General features: G+C 41.5%; 1 protein-coding gene across 4 annotated transcripts in view; it reads right to left on the bottom strand.

Annotated features, from left to right (window-relative positions):
* Window positions 1-17,683, bottom strand: part of col8a2 (collagen, type VIII, alpha 2) — a 416,640-nt gene that overhangs the window by 262,957 nt on the left and 136,000 nt on the right. For 2 of the 4 annotated variants that reach the window (XM_041212889.1, XM_041212888.1), the window contains exon 1: window positions 4,480-4,688. The exons of 1 other annotated variant lie outside the window; for it this stretch is intronic. The gene's annotated coding sequence lies outside the window, so the exon portion shown is untranslated. Of the gene's footprint in view, window positions 1-3,210; window positions 3,275-4,479; window positions 4,689-17,683 lie in introns of those variants that run through there. One more of the 4 variants, XM_041212890.1, reaches the window with a different exon arrangement.

The raw sequence follows: 17,683 nt of genomic DNA, 5'->3' as shown, positions 1-17,683 counted from the left end.
CATTAACAGTGGAAATAAAATACTGTCCAAAGTTTGCTCCAACTAGAGTAGCCATCCTTTGCCAATCATATAGAATCCTTTCACATAGTTGTTAGGTAGAACTTGAGTATTGCTGAAAAAAGAGACATTTGTTATCAAAGCTTTTTGTCTTGCACTCATCAGGACAATTAGCAAGAAAATACCAATGTCAGGGGAAACAACATATTTATTCTGTATGAGAAGAGATTGCTGATTGGTTGGCAAAGGAACTCTGATTGGTAGTGGCATTGCCATGGTTTCTAACAATGCTTAGTAGTTAACTATCAGTCATCACCAACTGGTGCATTCTCCATGGCAACGCCTCTATCAATCAGAGTCCACTTGTCCTCCAATCAGCACTCTTTTCTCATAGAGTATAAATATGTTGTTTCCCCTGACACTGGTGTTTTCTTACGAGTTGTCCTAATGTGTGTAAGACAAAAAGCTTCAACAAAAATGTGTCTTTTAATTCAGCAATACTCAAGAATTCTTTCAGGTAATTAGCCACAGTCCACAAAGAACCAGAAGCATCACTCTCCATTAGAGAGAGAGACAATTGGTTATATAATTTGGGGGCATCACTCCATGTCAAGCATGGGACAAAATAAGGAGGCAGATCTCCTGAACTACCACAGCTAGTACAAGGTTTGAGCCCATGTCATTGCCATAATTCTGCTCCACACTGTAGCCAGCTAGCCAACTGAACTAATTAACTGACCCTCATGATACTCCTTTCAAAAAACAAAACAATTGTGTTTTTATTGCTATTTTGCTCCAGAAATGCAACTATTGTTGAAATCACATTCAAAAATGCAAACCTAAACATACAAAGCAAAACAACTGTTTTCAGAAACATTTCATCTCACCATAATTCAGTTAGCACATATATTTAGGATTTAAGGGGTTAATTCATATGTTTGCTTAATAAAGTATCTGGCTTTGAAAATCATTGAATAGATTTCATATTATCAAACTGATATCAGTATGACATAGCATCTAATACAAAGAGTTCATTGTTTTGTAGTATGAAATATACAATACAGATTCAGTCATGTTAAATTTAAAATATTTGAAGGCACTTTTTGTTTACACAGTACAGCTACAATGATCACCTAAGTGCATCACAAAACTGCTTGCAATCATTGTATAATATGTGTCACATAACCAAACCCCACATATTAATTGACATTTATGGAATGTGATAAGATACAATGGGAATTCAACATTTGCAAAGATATGTCTGGGAATATCCGATACCACCTGTTAGCTTAGGTAGTAGCTGGTTCCTCAATTCAGCATGCTTTATATCCTTCTGCAGATCCTGTAGAATAGTTCAGGCTATATATGAAGATGTATCTTCAATGAGAGTGCAGAGAAGTAACACAGAGGTTTGCTATTGGTTGAAATGAATTACAGCAGTGTTTCAGGACTCTAGAAACATCTATCGGAGCAAAGACCAAATTAACCCCAACAGTTAGCTCCATATATATTCTTTGATATTAGAATATAAATACTTTAAAAAATGGCAGGTTTCACATGAAATACTTCCAAAGCACTCACTGAAGAATGTGACTAATGTGTTTCTTGAGCTAACATACTGGAACAGACTGCAATAGCATTTCTTGTGCTACATAGATGCACATCTCCCACTCTGTGTAAATAGAATTTACACAATTGGAATGGAATTTGCTGTTGCAGGAAGTCACAATCATTTGGGGCTGATTTTGCCAATCTCAATTTACACCTAAATTTCCTGTGCATCTAATAAAACTGGGGCATTTTTAAAAATGAGCGTGGCCACAACATATTTGAAAAATGCCCTCTGCTTGTGTGATACATAAGATGGTGTCAACATTGTGTCAACTGTCAAATCTCACTACAATACAGTATCGATATAAATCACTCACTGCTCCTAATTTTACTAATAATGTAGGCAAAGGCCGAAGGGATAGAAATTTGTTCACTGCTTCTAGTGGCACCTTACAGACTATTCCAATACTCTGGGGCAGGCAACTCCATGGGCTGCTATCTGTGGGGCAGGTCATTCAGCACTTTAGGCCCTGAGAAGGTGACGTATTTTGCGTACCGCCACTTTGAGGTGATGCTACACGAGTGGATTTTTTTCTCCAGACTATTTTGTGCAGTCTTCATAAACTATGCATATAAAAGTGAGAACATTTCCCTGGCTTTGACATTACCTCTTCACACACAGCACCATAAAAGGGTAGTGGTGCAGCCATGACTCAGTTGGTAGCACTGTTACCTCTGAGTCAGAAGGTTGTGGGTTTAAGTTCCACTCCAGACAGTGGAACACAAAATCTGGGCTGACATTCCAGTGCAGTATTGAGGGAGTCCTGCACTGGCAGTGGCGCTGCTGTCTTTCAGATGAGATGTTAAAACAAGGACCCATCTGCCCTCGCCGGTCAAAATAAAAGATCCCATTGCACTATTTCGAAGAACAGTGAGAGAATTATCCCTGGTCTCCTGATTAGTATTTATCCCTCAATCAATATCATTAAAACAGAATAGCTGGCTATTATCACATTGCTGTTTGTGGGAGCTGGTGTGGACAAATTGGCTGCTGCTTTTCCTACATTACCAAAGTGAGTACATTTCAAAAGTTCTTCCTTGACTGCGAAGTGCTTTGAGTTCATGAAAGATGCCACACAAATGTAAGTTTTTTCTTTCTCTCAAATAGCAGTCACCCAGCTTGCTGCTATTATTTTAACAACAGATTAGCTAGTCTTTTAACCAAAATCAGTAGAAGTTCTTTTTTAAAGCAATATAATGACACTGTTGTACAGCTACTCCACGCCCTGTGTATTCTACCATTCTATTGAATCAGATGGATTAAATTTTATCAAGAAACTTTTTGTTCTGATGGAAGGTCATCAGCCTGAAACGTTAACTCTATTTCTCTGCACAGATGCTGCCAGACCTGCTGAGCATTTCCAGCATTTTCGTTCAGATTTCCAGCATCTACAAAGTTTAGCTTCTGATCAAGAGGCTTAACTCCTTGCCTGTTGTACAAAATAATGATTGCACCCCAGGCACAACAACATTGAAGGTGACTTCCAGCCTTTTATTATGAAAAAATACTGACTGATTTATTGATAGAATCATGCGTTACTGCTTGATCAATTAACTGCTCACACACACAAAAAAACTACATATTGTAAACCAGTACCGTACAGGGATTTCTTTGTTCACATTTTAGTTCTGAATCCCAGCACTGGAATCACATCTGCTAACCTTTCTGAAAGGCAGAAAATGAAAGCAAATGGGTGACACACATTTTAAATCTTTACTAATGCAAGAAATTTACTTTATATATGCTTTTGGATGGGACAGTTAAGCTAATGAGCAGTGGGGGTTTCTGGCCAAAGATTTCAAAGAACTGATGTAATAGATTGAGGAAATTCAGGCATAGCATAAGAACAGGTGTAAGTCGCCTCTATTTGCTCGATCTTTTGTGCCAGAGGTCATCTGTGCATTGCAATCGGATGGAAAGAAGGAGAAAAAAACTTGCATTTATATAGCACCTTTCACAATCTCAGGGTATCACAATGCACTTTACAGCCCTGGAGTTTTTTTTTGAGGTGGATTCACTGTTGTCATGCAGGAAAAAACTGGAGCCAATTTGTGCATAGCAAAGTTCCACAAACAGCAATGAGATAATGGCCAGATAAGCTGTGCTTTATTTAAATGATGTCCATCAAGAGATTGGCCAGAACGCTGGGGAGAACGCTCTTGTTCTCCTTTGATTCGTGCCATGGAATCTTTTATATCCACTGAGAGAGTCCTCTGTTTAATGTCTCATCCAAAAGACGGAATTTTTGGGTGCAAATTCCAGTCCAAAATGCTCACATATACAATGAATCTGATATGAGAGATCACAGCATTAACTCATTCACCAATTTGAGCAGTTTCTAACGGTGTGACCAGTACAGTACATATTTTGTTCAATTATGTTATGTGACTAATATTCTAAACTACATATTGTAGACCAGTACCGTACAGTGATTTCTTTGTTCACATTTTTCTACCATCTAGTGCCAGTGAAGCAGTCAGGATACCACCTGTTTTTAATAGGAACTTCTTTCAGTCGTATATAGCATAGTTTCTAATCGGATTGAAACCTGTTTTAAGAGGTGCCTTAAACTCTTGCTATGGTCAATCTAAAGACCCAAGCAGTATGGTATGAAGAAGTTTTGTGCTTAAAAAAAAGTGAAGTTAACATTGTAAAAAATTCATTTAGGTTTTGTTTTCCATAAACAAAAAGCCACAAAACAATTTGTATAGTTTGTTTCAATTCTGTTATGCTTTCCTGATTGCTACCATTCAGGAATAAAAGATTTCGCAGCTGTAAAAAATGTAGAGATATACTTGGCTTAGCTTAATATGCACAACATGTAATAGATACAGACACAAAATGAGGAAATGGAAACTGAAATTTCCTACCTTTGCTAGTGGCGGAACGTCAGTTAAAAAATAAAGGATTAGTTTTCTTGTTCTGATGGTGGAATTTCTTCTGGATGCTCTACTCCATAGGTTTCTATGAATAGACAGAGCACTTGCTCCTACGCAGTTTGCAACTTCAAGCTGCAAAGCAGAGAGAGAGAGAGGGAGAGAGAGAGAGAGAGTCACTTTGACAGCATGTCTGCAAGGGTGCGTGTGTGTGTGAGAGTGAGAGTGGGCTATTTCACAAGCTGTTTAATGGGCTAGACTGAGATCAGCTTTGGTTTTTGAGCATTTTCCAGCTGAGAATTGTTTCTCAGGTTCTAAGATACAAAGGATCGTGTTTGTGGGTTTGGGGGAGGGGAAAGAACTTTTGAGACTTTTTTTAACCAAAAAACATTTTCACATGCTTATTTCATGGACCTTCGCCACTGTGGTTGTGCAGCTGACAAAAAGTACTTGCAACCTTTCACTTTTATGATTCCTGTATCTCTCTGTCTTCACCAAATATTTGTCTGAGCCACTCTTTCTCATCATTAATCAATAAAACAACAGATGTAATTGTAGAATTGTAAAGAACTGACTAAAGCCAGTCCAAGTGACCAAATAATTGTTCACTGTACTATGAATCACAGCAGCTAAGTTTTTAGGATTTGCTTGCTCAAATGGAATAAATTTGGTGCATTTTTCCCTGTAAAGTCTGGATTTTATGACTTAAATATGGATCTGCTTTGTGAAGTGGAAACAGATGCTCCATATATCCCAGAAGAGCAACATGTCCATTAGCACGTGGAACCTCTAAAGCATTTTGAGCTTAATATCCAAGCGCAGCTCTATGTCCACTCACATATGCAACTCATAAAAGTATTCAGTGTTTACTACCCTAGTACAAGCAACATCTACTGACACATTAGCTCCATTCAACATCCACTGTTTACAGATCTGCCAATTTAATCATCTAGGCCAGGAGTTCCCACTTGATTGCACTGGTGTCTTTTTTTTGGAACGTTACCTGATATTGGCGTAACTGGGGCGAAAGATTGCAGAATTTTAAGCACAAGTTGCATTGAGTGCAACTTGAATTTGCGCTGGTTCAAACAACATTACCCTAAAAGCCAGCCCTGCCCAGAAAGCTGGCCATGCTCCCAGGACGAATTAAATAATTTCATTAATTACTTTCATTTGCAGCCCCTCAAGGAGTTTCAAAAAATAAAGTTGGATCTTTTGGGTGCAAAGAAATTAATAGCTACAGTTTCAAAGGTTTTAAATTATTTTTTGAATTTACTAAATAACTGGCTGCTACTCCACCTAACAAGAAAATAGTTTTGTATTTTTTTTAGAAGTCATTTTCAGTCATTTAAAATCAGGTTCCTTACACGGCAGATTGACGCTGTGATTTAAAATGCTGAGTTTTTTTTGTGACCAACTAATTTTCAGCTGTATTGTTCAAACTTTACGAAGTTAGCACTCTTAAATATCAAGGGAATTTTTTAAAGCAAAATCTTTTTCAAAAAAAAATGAAGTTTTAAAACACATGCCCATTTTCGCTGATTTTGCATTTGGCTATATGCAAATGAGATTTGAGCAGAAACTCCTGGGGAAGAAAAGACTTCACAAAACAGGCGCAATTTGCTGATTACGCCATAAGTGGAAACTGCGCCCAGCCTCTAATGTATCCTCCATATGCTACCTCAGTAATTTTTTTCCATACTTACCCACTTAATTCCAACTGTTTTTTATTCATATTCCTGCTGTTTAGAATAGGTATTCCTCTCCAGTTTTGCCCAGGTTTGGCTTTGGATTTACACTCCTGTGAAGTGCCTTTGGATATTTTATTACATTAAAGGTGCTATATAAATATATATGGTTGTTGTTTTTGGATTTGGCTCCTTTGATTTCTTTCAGAAGTCCAAATTTACCCCTTTCCTTAGTACATCCCATTCCTATTCATCTACTTCCACCCTCTTGTGCTTGATGCCAGTAAGAAATCTCCAACTCAGCCTTCAGTGTCCAAGAATTAGTGTCATAGTAAATCCTAAGTCGAGCCACACAGTGAATAAAGCACTGCAACACCTGGAGCTTACATTGCAGCACTGACCCATCTTTAAGCTTGTACATTCATGATGCACAATAAATTTTGAAGCATCTAGCCATTACTTCTCCAGTTTGACCTGTAAAGCTTTTGCATTGTTCTCTCACCATGGTAGGACTGACATAGGAACAGGCACAGGCCATTTAGGCCCTTGAGCTTGTTCTGTCATTCAATGAGATGGTGGTCAATCTGTACTCTTATCCACCTTCTCTAACTCCATATTCTTTCAGTTCCTTGTTTAGCAAAAAGCCGATCGATCCCAGGTTTCAAATTTTTACTACTGCTAAAATTTTATCTACTGCTTTTAACAGGAGATAGTTCCACACTTCTAACACCACTTGCATGAAAAAGTGTTTCCTAACTTCCCTCCTGAATGCACTGGTTCTGACCTCAAGGCCAGAATTTTCGGCTCAGCGAGTGGGCCCTGCAGGAAATTTGCCTAGGAAAGTGATTGAAGCCACATCCATTAACTTTTAAAATAAATTACTTTACAAGCCATCACTACATTTACAAATTTCTCTAAACCCGGCATAACAAATTACATAGAGCTCACAGATATCCATTTATTAAATGTGTATTACATTACAGTACACAAAGGACTTAAAACGTGTTTCAGTTTTTAAAGAAGCTCACTGCAGATGTTTTTTAACTATTATGAGATCCAGTGGGAGGATTTTTAGACTCCAATGGGGGCGAGCATGGAGTCAGGTGGGTGGCCTGTTTGCAGCTCCATCTTTTCCCCAAGTCAGCAAGGTGACTCGCCCACAACAAGCTAGGTGGCCAACTGAGAGTATTCAAAGGCCAATTAAGGCCGATTGACAGAGGTTGACCGGAATTTTCTGGTCGGACTCCAGTCCACCTGAGGCATTTGGAAACAGCCCATCTGCCTGTAGGTGGCATCCTAGTGGCAAACTGGGAGGGCCAGTGCTCCAGGCAGGCTTTGAGACCTCCCGACTGCCTGGTCTGAATGGTGATCCATGGCTACTGAGAGGATTTTTTAAAATTAAAAATTATAGTTCGGAGAGAGGGTGCCTTCATCCTGGGGCATCCTCCGCCTCCCTTACCTGGAAGGGCCGCATGCTGCTTCTTCCGAGCTGGAGGACCTCATATTTCCCAACATAGTGCAGGCTTCTGACCCCCATTTGACCCTGATGTAGGGGTCCTGAAGCCAAAGACCCCCAATTGTTGTTAAAAGACACAAATTTTGCAATATAGGGACATGATACTTGTAGCTAACTAAAATAATGACTTTACAGATTTCATTTGTAGTGTTTTTAAAACCTTTATCTCCTAATTTAACTTGATTTTAATTGGTCATCGTAGTCTTTAAATGTTTCTGCTTGTTGGAGTATTGTTTCAACATTATTTCAGCAAGTACTCCATCTGTTTACCAGAGGGCACGTGCACCCATTTCTTTACTATACAAAAGAATATGACATCCAGAGAAAGATAGTTCCGGGCAGAGCTTCCTGATTGGCCAGGATTTTACAGCCCCTGCCGCCTGGCAGGATATTATGATCATACCGAACTGAATGGAGATTTAAATGGCTCGCTGCATCTGCCAGGGGGGGAGACACGCCATGGGTGAGCCGTAAAACCTTGGCCGCTATGTCGTTAGCTAAAAAGACCATAATCCAACTAAGGTTTATTTTCCTGGATTGTGCTACATTTTGTTTGAGCTCAAATTCAATTGTAAGCTTTAGAAGTTAGAAAGTTGTGAAGAATGCTGACCCATGATTTATGAATGCTTTGGCATTAAGTTAACAAATTAATCCTGCTCTGGCTAGACTACGTGGATCGTTGATATAATGGCTGGAATCGTGTGCTCTCACTCGTGGCAAGCTTGGGAGACAGGAAGGGCATTTAATTAGGTGGTATGGTGACATTCCTGAACCCCGCTGCCTTTCTGCCTCCACCAGAATTAAGTTCTGGGCTGGAAGACCCATGGTCGATCTTTCAGCCTAGCCACCTATTGAGACCCTTTGGTGCTCAATTAATGACCACTTAAGGGCCTAATTGAACTGCCGCTGGCATTAACCCAGCTGCATGCTGGCCTGTTGCCATGTGGCGAACACAGCAGGTAAAACTGTGCAACCAGCTTGTCACCTCCAGTGATGGGGGGTTGGTGGGATGTGGGCGGGGGGGGCAATCCTTCGATCAAAGGCTCTCAGTGCCTGATCGAGGGACTGGACATCGGAAAAAGGGGGCCTGCTCAGAGCCACCACTTTGCTCTTGCTGCTGATCCCCTTACACTCCTCATCACCCTCCCCCAATCCAACACATAGCTGACCTGTGGCCTGTGTTGCTCTGTGATCCTGTGACTCCAGCGGCAGCCACGGCCTCCTCTGGGGTGCTACTGAGCACAAGAGCTGCCGGACTCTGATAGGCTAGCAGATCTTAGTAGGTGAGACTTCCACTGCTGGGGCCTTGATTCCAGGGGAAGCCCCACCACTGCCCTTGCCACTGCCTGATTGGCGTGTGGTTTGGTGGGCCTTCCCGAAAAGAAGCAGTGCGGGTCTCTCGCAGGTGAGATCCCCGATGCCTCAACTAGATTCCGTCCAATGTAACTGATAATTTCACACAATAACTGGAAAGCTTAAGGGGTATTTATTTAATACAGAAATTTTGTAGTGTTTCCAGGGAAAGATTTTGCTGCTATGTTTATAGTGTAAAATTCTTCAGAAAATTGCAATAAAATGGAACATTTTGCAAGGGCCACATTCAATTTTCCTTTTGCAACACTTTAATTTTTTCTGATGTGGCTGATGTCTGTAAGTGTATACTCTAATTACAAGTTAAAAAACAAATGTCTTCTTTGGATTGATTGGTTTAGTTTGACCAATCCTAAAGTTTTAATTTACTGAAATGCTCAGAATTTGATGTTAATTATTTCAATGCACATGTGCGTTTTGTGCTGAAATTCTCAGAGTTCATTTCAACACTTTATGGGGAGGTGATGGGCCAGTGGTATTGTTGCTGGACCAGTAGTCTAGAGACCCAGGGTAATGCCCTGGGGACCAGGCTTCAGATCCCACCATGACAGATGGTGGAATTTGAATTCAATAAAAATCTGGAATTAAAAGTCTAAATGATGACCATGATTGTTATAAAAACCCATCTGGTTTACTAATGCCCTTTAGAGAAGGAAATCTGCTGCCCTACATGTAGCTCCACAGCAATGTGGTTGACTCTTAAATGTCCTCTGAATAAGGGCAATTAGGGATGGGCAATAAATGCTGGCCTAGTTCCAAGTCATCCCATGAATGAATTTTTAAAAAAATGACTTTGAATTAAGTGTTTGAAAATGTATTCAATAGAATACAAGGGCAGGATTTTACACACTGGTGAGCAGGGGGCGGCGCACGCTCACCGACGTGTAAAATGACACGGGATGGTGTCAGGCAGAACTCCCAACATCACCGCGCCCCATTTAAATTTTCAGGAAGGCGGGGGCACAGCGAAATCAGCTGCGGGCCCGCCGACCGGTCAATGGCCAATTGACAGAGGCAATTAAATAACTAAAGGACCTGCCCGTCCATCCTTAAGGCTGGCGGGTCGGTCAGGAGCCCCGTCGGCAACTAGAAAAAACATGAAACCTCTTCCACCAGCGAGATGAGGTTTCATGTAGGGTTTTAAAAATTTTAATAAAGTCTTTGTGAAAACTATGGACATGTCCCAACTCATGTGACATTGTCACATGAGGGGACATGTTAGGGAAATTTAATTTTTCTATTTTTAGGTTTTTTACATTTAGAGCTGATCTCCCTGAGGCTGCACTTAGCCTCAGGGAGATGAGTACGCTCTTTTGTATGCATGCGCGAAAAAGCACTCTCTTGATTTTGGGATTCCGCTGCCTACCCACCCATACAGGAAGCACATAGCGTTTCTGTCTGGACGTCACGCTGGGCGGCCCCAGGTCTGTTGTGCTGTCAGATTTTTTTCTACCCTTTCACAGGATGTGGGTGTCATTGGCTTGGTCAGCATTTGTTGAGAAGGTGCTAATTCTCACCCTTGAGAAGATGATGGTGAGCTGCCTTATTGAACCGCTGCAGTTCATCTGGTGCAGGTACACCCACAGTGCTGTTAGGAAGGGAGTTCCAGGATTTAGACCCAGTGACAGTGAAGGAATGGCGATATAGTTCTAAGTCAGGATAGCATGTGGCTTGGAGGGGAACTTGCAGGTGGTGGTGTTCCGATGCATCTGCTGCCCTTGTCCTTCTAGGTGGCAGAGGTTGGGGATTTGGAAGGTGCTGTCAAAGGAGCCTCAGCGAGTTGCTGCAGTGCAATACATGCTGCCGCCGCTGTGCATTGACAGAGACAGGAGTGAATGTTTAAGGTGGTGAATATGTGATGCCAATCAAATGGGCTGCTTTGTCCTGGATGGTGTCAAGCATTTTGGAGCTGCACTCATCCAGGCAAGTGGGGAGTATTCCATCATACTCCTGACTGGTGACTTGTAGATGTTGGGTAAACTCTATAAGGAGTCACTCCTGAGATACTGATGGCAGCATTTCCAGGCTGGATACCCTGGTTATTCATTTTGATTTAATACAGCTAAGTAAGTCCAATAATTGTTTGATGTTCCAAATATTTGAGTCATACTTTGCATTTAATTCTTTCCATTCTTTCCTATTGTGCTTTTGACAAGAACTGTTCATAGATATTTAAGAATGACAACAGAATCAGTCAGATCTTTTAAATGAATATTCATGAAAATGTGTCAGTCTTTTTTTTAAAGAATGCTTTTCATGTACAGTGATTGAGTATTTGCAATTTGCTGTCTTACTACTGGATGAACTTCAGCACAAATACATTGAGAATGGGATATAAAAATTCATAAACATTTTGTGGACTTTCAAGAATGATGTATGAATATTTTGGTAGTGGGGGCTGCTGAGATGTGTGCTCAGATGTTACTGCAGTTTTACAATTCAGCATTCAGAAATGTACATGCATTTAAATTTTTCCAGTTAATTGCCTATGCACCTGGTTATGTACTTCAACTGCACACAAAATTTCTATTTACTATTAATGTGCAGTCCAGAACTCACAATTAGCACTTGATGTGCAATGGTCATTCATTGAGCATTCATTGACTATGAGCATTCAGGGACTTTTCACAGAGATTACTTATAATCATTTCAGCAGTGAAATTTCCCCCAGTAGGTTATTCTAAGCATTTAATTCCCATGAACCAGTTTCAGCCAACCATTGTGTTGTGAAAGCCCCAGAGCATCAGGTTTCTGTTGTCAAGTTATATTTGAATTTCACAGTGGTTTGCTAGCCTGACAATATTTGGAAAAAAAAGTTAAACTGTATCTAATTTATCCTCCTTTCTTTCACAGAATTCCTCATGGTTGCAAAATGCCATCCATCACACAATAAAAACAGGACAAAACAGTCCTCAGACTGCAGTCCTTTTGTGACCCATCCCAGCTTGCATTGATTCCTGTTCTACACTCCTCATCTCACACGGAATTCAACCCTTGCTTCCCCACCCCTGGCTTCCAGCCACTGTAAATGTACCTTGTGACCTCTCCTAACTCATAAAGGAATGATGGTTTTGATATATCTACACACCCAGCACAATTATGATATATGATCTTTTTTTCTGCTCCTAAACAAACATTATTACACCAAAAATCCATCACAGACAAATCACTTCCCCTCAATTAATTCAAAACGTTTTTTTTGCTTGTCAATGGGCCAGAAGTAGCTTTGCTGCACAATCGTAGATAATAAGGCCTGGCCAGCACTATGACGTGCCTTGCGAATTAACCCACTGAGTGATAGCTGTTCCTTATAACTTATAAAAATGCACACATTTTGAATTGTTTAATTCTTGTCTGTATATTTTCATTCTTCAATAAGAATGAGCTAAGTAAAAAGGTTTGAATAATGCAGATTTAGATTTATTTGTGAAAAGTCTAATTTGGCATTGTTTGTATGAAATAGATTTGGATTTCACTGTCCCTGTGATAAAATGGTACCACATCAGTACATCTCAACACTGCTCAATTGTGTCTGTCATGTCTACAACCTACCAGTAGCATTTCTTACAGGTATTTATCAACAGAAGTTTCTGCACTTTTGTATTCCTTTATGAATTTGTCCGGAAAATGTTCTTTTTTATTGCCATTCTTTCATTGGATGTGGGCATAACTGGCAAGACCAGCAATTATTGCTAATTTCTAATTTCTCTTCAGAAGGTGGTAGTGAATCGCTTTCTTGAACAACTACAATCCATGAAAGTACACCCACAGCTGTTAGGTAGAGAGTTCCAGGATTTTGAGCCAACTGTGATGAAGGAACTTTTGATATATTTCCAACTCAGTGACTTAGAGGGGAACGTGGAGGTGGTGGTGTTCCAGTGTGTTCGCTACCTTTGTCCTTCTAGGCGGTAGAGGTCATGGGATAGGAAGGAGCCTTGGTGAGTTGTTGCAATACAGCTTGTATATTGCACACACGGCAGCTGCATTGCAGGGGTGGTGGAGGGAGTGAATGTTTAATAACAACAATAATTTATATTTACACAGCTCCATTAGCATAGTGAAACATCACCAGGGATTTCATAGGAGCATTGTAAGACAAATTATGATACTGAGCCACATAAGGAGATATGAGGGCAGGTGATCAAAAGCTTGGTCAAAGAGGTAGGTTTTAAGGAGTGCTTTAAAGATGGAAAGCAAGAGGCAGAGAGGCCTAGGCAACTGAAGGCACAGCCACTAATTATAATTGGGAATACACAAGAGGCTAGACTTAGAGGAGCACAGATATCCCGAAGGGCTGTAGAGCTGGAGAAGATTGTATAGAAAAAGGACAAAGCTATGGAGGAATTTGAAAACACGGATGAGAATTTTAAAATCAAAACATTGCTTGACCAGGAGCCAATGTAATTCAGTAAGCATAGAGGGAACAGGTGAATGGGGCTTGGTGCAAGTTAAGAGAAGGCAACTGAGTTTTGGATCACCTCAAGCTTACATAGGGTAGAGTATGGGAGACCAGCTAGGAGTGCATTTGTATGATCAAGTCTAGAGGTAACGAGGCATGAATAAGGGTTCCTGCAGCAGATTTAAGGTGGTGAATGGGATGTCAGTCAAACAAACAAATGACAAAGTCCATTTTTCAATCATGTGTTGCATTCCATTTTATTCATTCATGGGATTTGGCCATCACTGTTAAAGCCTGATTTTATTGTCCATCCTAAATGCCTTTAAGAAGGTGATGATGAGTCACCTTCTTGAACTGCTGCAGTCTGTGGTGAAGGTACATCTACAGTACTGTTAGGAAGGACTTGGAGAGGAACTTGCAGGTGGTAGTGTTCCCTCCATCTGCTGCCCTTGTCCTTCTAGATGTAGTAATCACAGGTTTGGAAAGTGCTGTTGGAGAAGCCTTGGCAAGTTGCTGCAGTGTATCCTGCTGCCACAGTGCTGCCACAGTGTGTGCTACTGGTGAAGCGGATGATTGTTTAAGGCGGTGGATGGGAAGCAATCAAATGGGTTGTATTTTCCTGATGATGTTGAGCGACTTGAGTTTTATTGCACTCATCCAGGCAAGTGGAGAGTATTCTACCACACTCGTGACTCGTGCCTTGCAATTGATGAAAAGGCCTTGGGGTGTCAGGAGAGGATTTATTTGCTACAGAATACTCAAGCTCTGACCTGTTCTTGTAGCCACAGTATTTATATTGTGATGAATATCTAGTTCATGGTTCATGTTAATGTTTTAGAGGTAATGTTTAGTTCTGGGAAGATTAAAGTTTAACTGTCAGAAATTGAATAAAATGCAACTAAAACAGCTCGAAATCTATTAAAATTAAAAGGTTGGGGCCATGTTGACTTAATGGGTTAATAGATAGAAAGTTAAGATCTGAAAACAGCAGACAGGCTAACAGCTGGAGAGCTGGAGACTTGATGACTACACTGCTTGCAAGGATATGCAGTCAGAGAGATGCTTTGTTTTGGGAGTTAGAGTTAAACTAGATTATAAGCAGTATGAAAGGCTAGATTGTCATGGAGTTTGGTGGAGCTCAAGAATGTTCTCAGGTTTCAATTTATCTGTGTATTTGCTGGGAGACAGGCTTAGTTGCAGTTTGAACCTCGTGTTGTTTGCAGCTCACAGAGACACCCCGGGCGCTATCAGCAGGCTCCAGTCAGTTAGGGCTCAGAGGAGTCCTGGGGAGCTGAGAAGGCGGTGGAAGGTTGCTGGTTCCATGCCAGGCAGGTTGGGCTCAGAGAAGCCCTGGAAGTCATTTATAGCTCGGTGCAGCTGGAAGCCTGGAGTTTGGAGAAATCCAAGGGCAGTGCCAGCTTAGTAAAGCTAGCTGTCTGCAAAAGAGTTGGAAGTGTGCCGGTAATTAGAGGTGGGAGTGCAGCTTTGTGAATCTCGTGGAACGCAGTTTCAGGAGAAGAGACTGCACCATTGGGAAGCGAGCAGTCACCGAGGCAGTCTGAGTTGGAATGGCTTTCAAAGGCTAGATCTTCAAAAGTGAGGAGATGAAACACCTAGTGAGAGAGACAGAGTTTTACTGAGTTTTTTGTGAGTCACAGTGGTCACTGAAGTCTGGGTGGGTTGCTGAGAAATCTGTGGGATCTGTCTTGGTAGCATCTGCCATTTAATGTGCAGTATGGTATGTTTGACCATGGTTTGCCTGTTAGTTCATATTTACTTCATGCTAATTCTGAATGTTAGAGTATAAGATAGATATTGCAAATTGTTTTACTTTCCTTACTTTGTAAAGTTTATTTTGTTTGTTTAAAACTGTGGAATCTTTGGCTTTACTTTCAAGTGGGTAACTGGGATTTCAGCCCACATCCCATGAATGAATTTAAAAAAAACTTTGTCCACTTTAAACAAATTCTTACTGGTCCCTAACTGGATCGCAACAATATGGCTGGCCCAGTTAAATTTCTGGTCAATGATGACCACCAGGTGTTGAAGGTGGGTGATTCAGCAATGGTAATACCATTAAATGTAAAGGGGAAGAGGTTAGATCCTGTCTTGTTGGAGATGTCATTGCCTGGCACTTATGTGATACAATGTTACTTGCCTCTTATCAGTTCAACCATAGAACCAAAAGGCAGGATTTTTGGGTCGTCAGGCGGGCTTGGTGGGCAGGCCCAGGGAATGGCCGAGAAATGGTTGGCCATTTGCAATCGGCTCCCGGACGCAATTTCACGCTCACTAACCAATTAACGGCCAGCCCGCTTGAAACGCTTGCTGAAAGTCTCAGTGCTGCCAGGGTGGGGGTGGGAGGAGAGCGATCACTGGACTCCCCTTAGGCATGGGGGCAGTGGGCAATGAAAGCTCCCTGAAGGCAGAGAGCTGCCTCAGGGAGCTGAAGAATTTTAAATCAAAAATAAAGATTTAGAAATTTTGAAAAAAATGACCTCACTTAGGACTCACTCACATGAACGTATATATAACTAAAATCATTTCAAAACATTTTTATATTTTTTTCAATTAATGACGGAAACCTCATCCCGCCCGGGGATGTGTTTTCCTCAAAAATGCAAAGGCCGGATGGCTGATTCACCCGCCCGCCAACTGTAAGGTTGAGCAGGCAGCAAAAAATCTCTCTTAATTAATACTTCAGTGGCCTTAATAGGCCTCTTAATTGTCAGCAGGCACGTTGCCAACTCTTGTGGCATGCTCGCCAACTGAAATATCACAAGAGTGACCAATGATGTCGGGACACTTGCCCCACGTCATCGCGCGCTATTTTACACCCAATCGGGTTGGGCGGCACCCGCCCGTGGGGCATAAAATTCTGCCCATAGAGAAGTTACAGTGCAGAAAGAGGCCATTCAGCCCATCATGCCTGTGTTAGCCAGAAAAGATTGAAAAAGAAACTAGGCGCTAATTTTAATCCCACTTTCCAGCACCTGGTCCGTAGCCTTGCAGGTTACAGCGCTTCAGATGAAGATCCAAGCACCTTTTAAATGAGTTGAGTTTTTCAGCTTCAACCACGGATTTCGGCAGTGAATTCCAGATGCCCACCACCCTCTGTGTGAAAAGGTTTTCTTCATGTCCCCTCTAATCCTTCTACCAATCACCCTAAATCTATGTGCCTTGGTAACCCTCAGCTAGGGGAAGCAGGTCTTTACTGTCTATACTATCTAGACCCCTCATAATTCTGTACACCTCAATTAGGTTACCCCTCAGTCTCCACCCTAGCCTATCCAATCTTTCCTTATAGCTGCAATTTTCAAGGCCTGGAAGAATTCTTGTAAATCTGTCTGTACTCGCTCCAAATCAAATATGTCCTTCCTGAAATGTGGTGACCAGAACTGTGCACAAAGTTCCAACTATGGCCTAACCAGCATTTTATACAGTTCCATCATTACATCCCTGCTTTTGTATTCAATACATTGTCCAATAAAGGAAAGCATTTCATAAGCTTTCTTTACCACCTTATCCACCTGTCCTGTCACCTTCAGGGACCCGTGGACATGCACACCAAGGTCTCTCACTTCCTCAACTTCTCTCAATATCCTCCAGTTTACTGAGTATTTCATTGCTTTGTTGGCCCTCCCCAAAATTGAATATTGTCCTGGGTTTGCTGCATGCATGCAAGGATTGGCTTTATCATCTAAAAAGTTCTGAATAAGACTGAAGACTGTGCAACCATCAGTGAACGTCCTTCACTTCGGACCTTATGATGGATGAAGCAGCTGCAGATGACTGGGCCGAGGATATTACCCTGAGGAACACAAAGAGTGATGTCCTGAGGCTGGAAAGATTGGCCTTCAACAGCCATTACTATCTTTCTTTGTGCTGGGTATGACTCCATTCAGAGGAAAGTTTCCCCCTAGAATCCCAATGACTTCAATTTTGCTAGGGCTCCTTGATGTCACATTTGGTCAAATGTTGCCTTGCTGTCATAGGAAGAATTTTCTCCCCATCACAGGGTGTGGAGCAGGAGTGGACACGCAGCCAACCGCCGCCTGCAATCAGCTGCCCACCGCCATTTTACATGGGCAGGCCAATTAAGGCCCACCCTGCTTGACGCGCATCCAGAAACGCTGAGTGCTCCCTGGGGAGTAGGCTGAGTTGGGGCCTGCGTACATTTGCGCATCCACGCGAAAGAGCACAGAAATCTCTGCCTCAGGGAGT

Source organism: Carcharodon carcharias, chromosome 19, assembly GCF_017639515.1.
Source record: "Carcharodon carcharias isolate sCarCar2 chromosome 19, sCarCar2.pri, whole genome shotgun sequence".
Classification (NCBI taxonomy): Eukaryota; Metazoa; Chordata; class Chondrichthyes; order Lamniformes; family Lamnidae; genus Carcharodon; species Carcharodon carcharias.
Note: the sequence above shows the minus strand (reverse complement) of the source record. Positions and strands in the feature narration are given on the sequence as shown.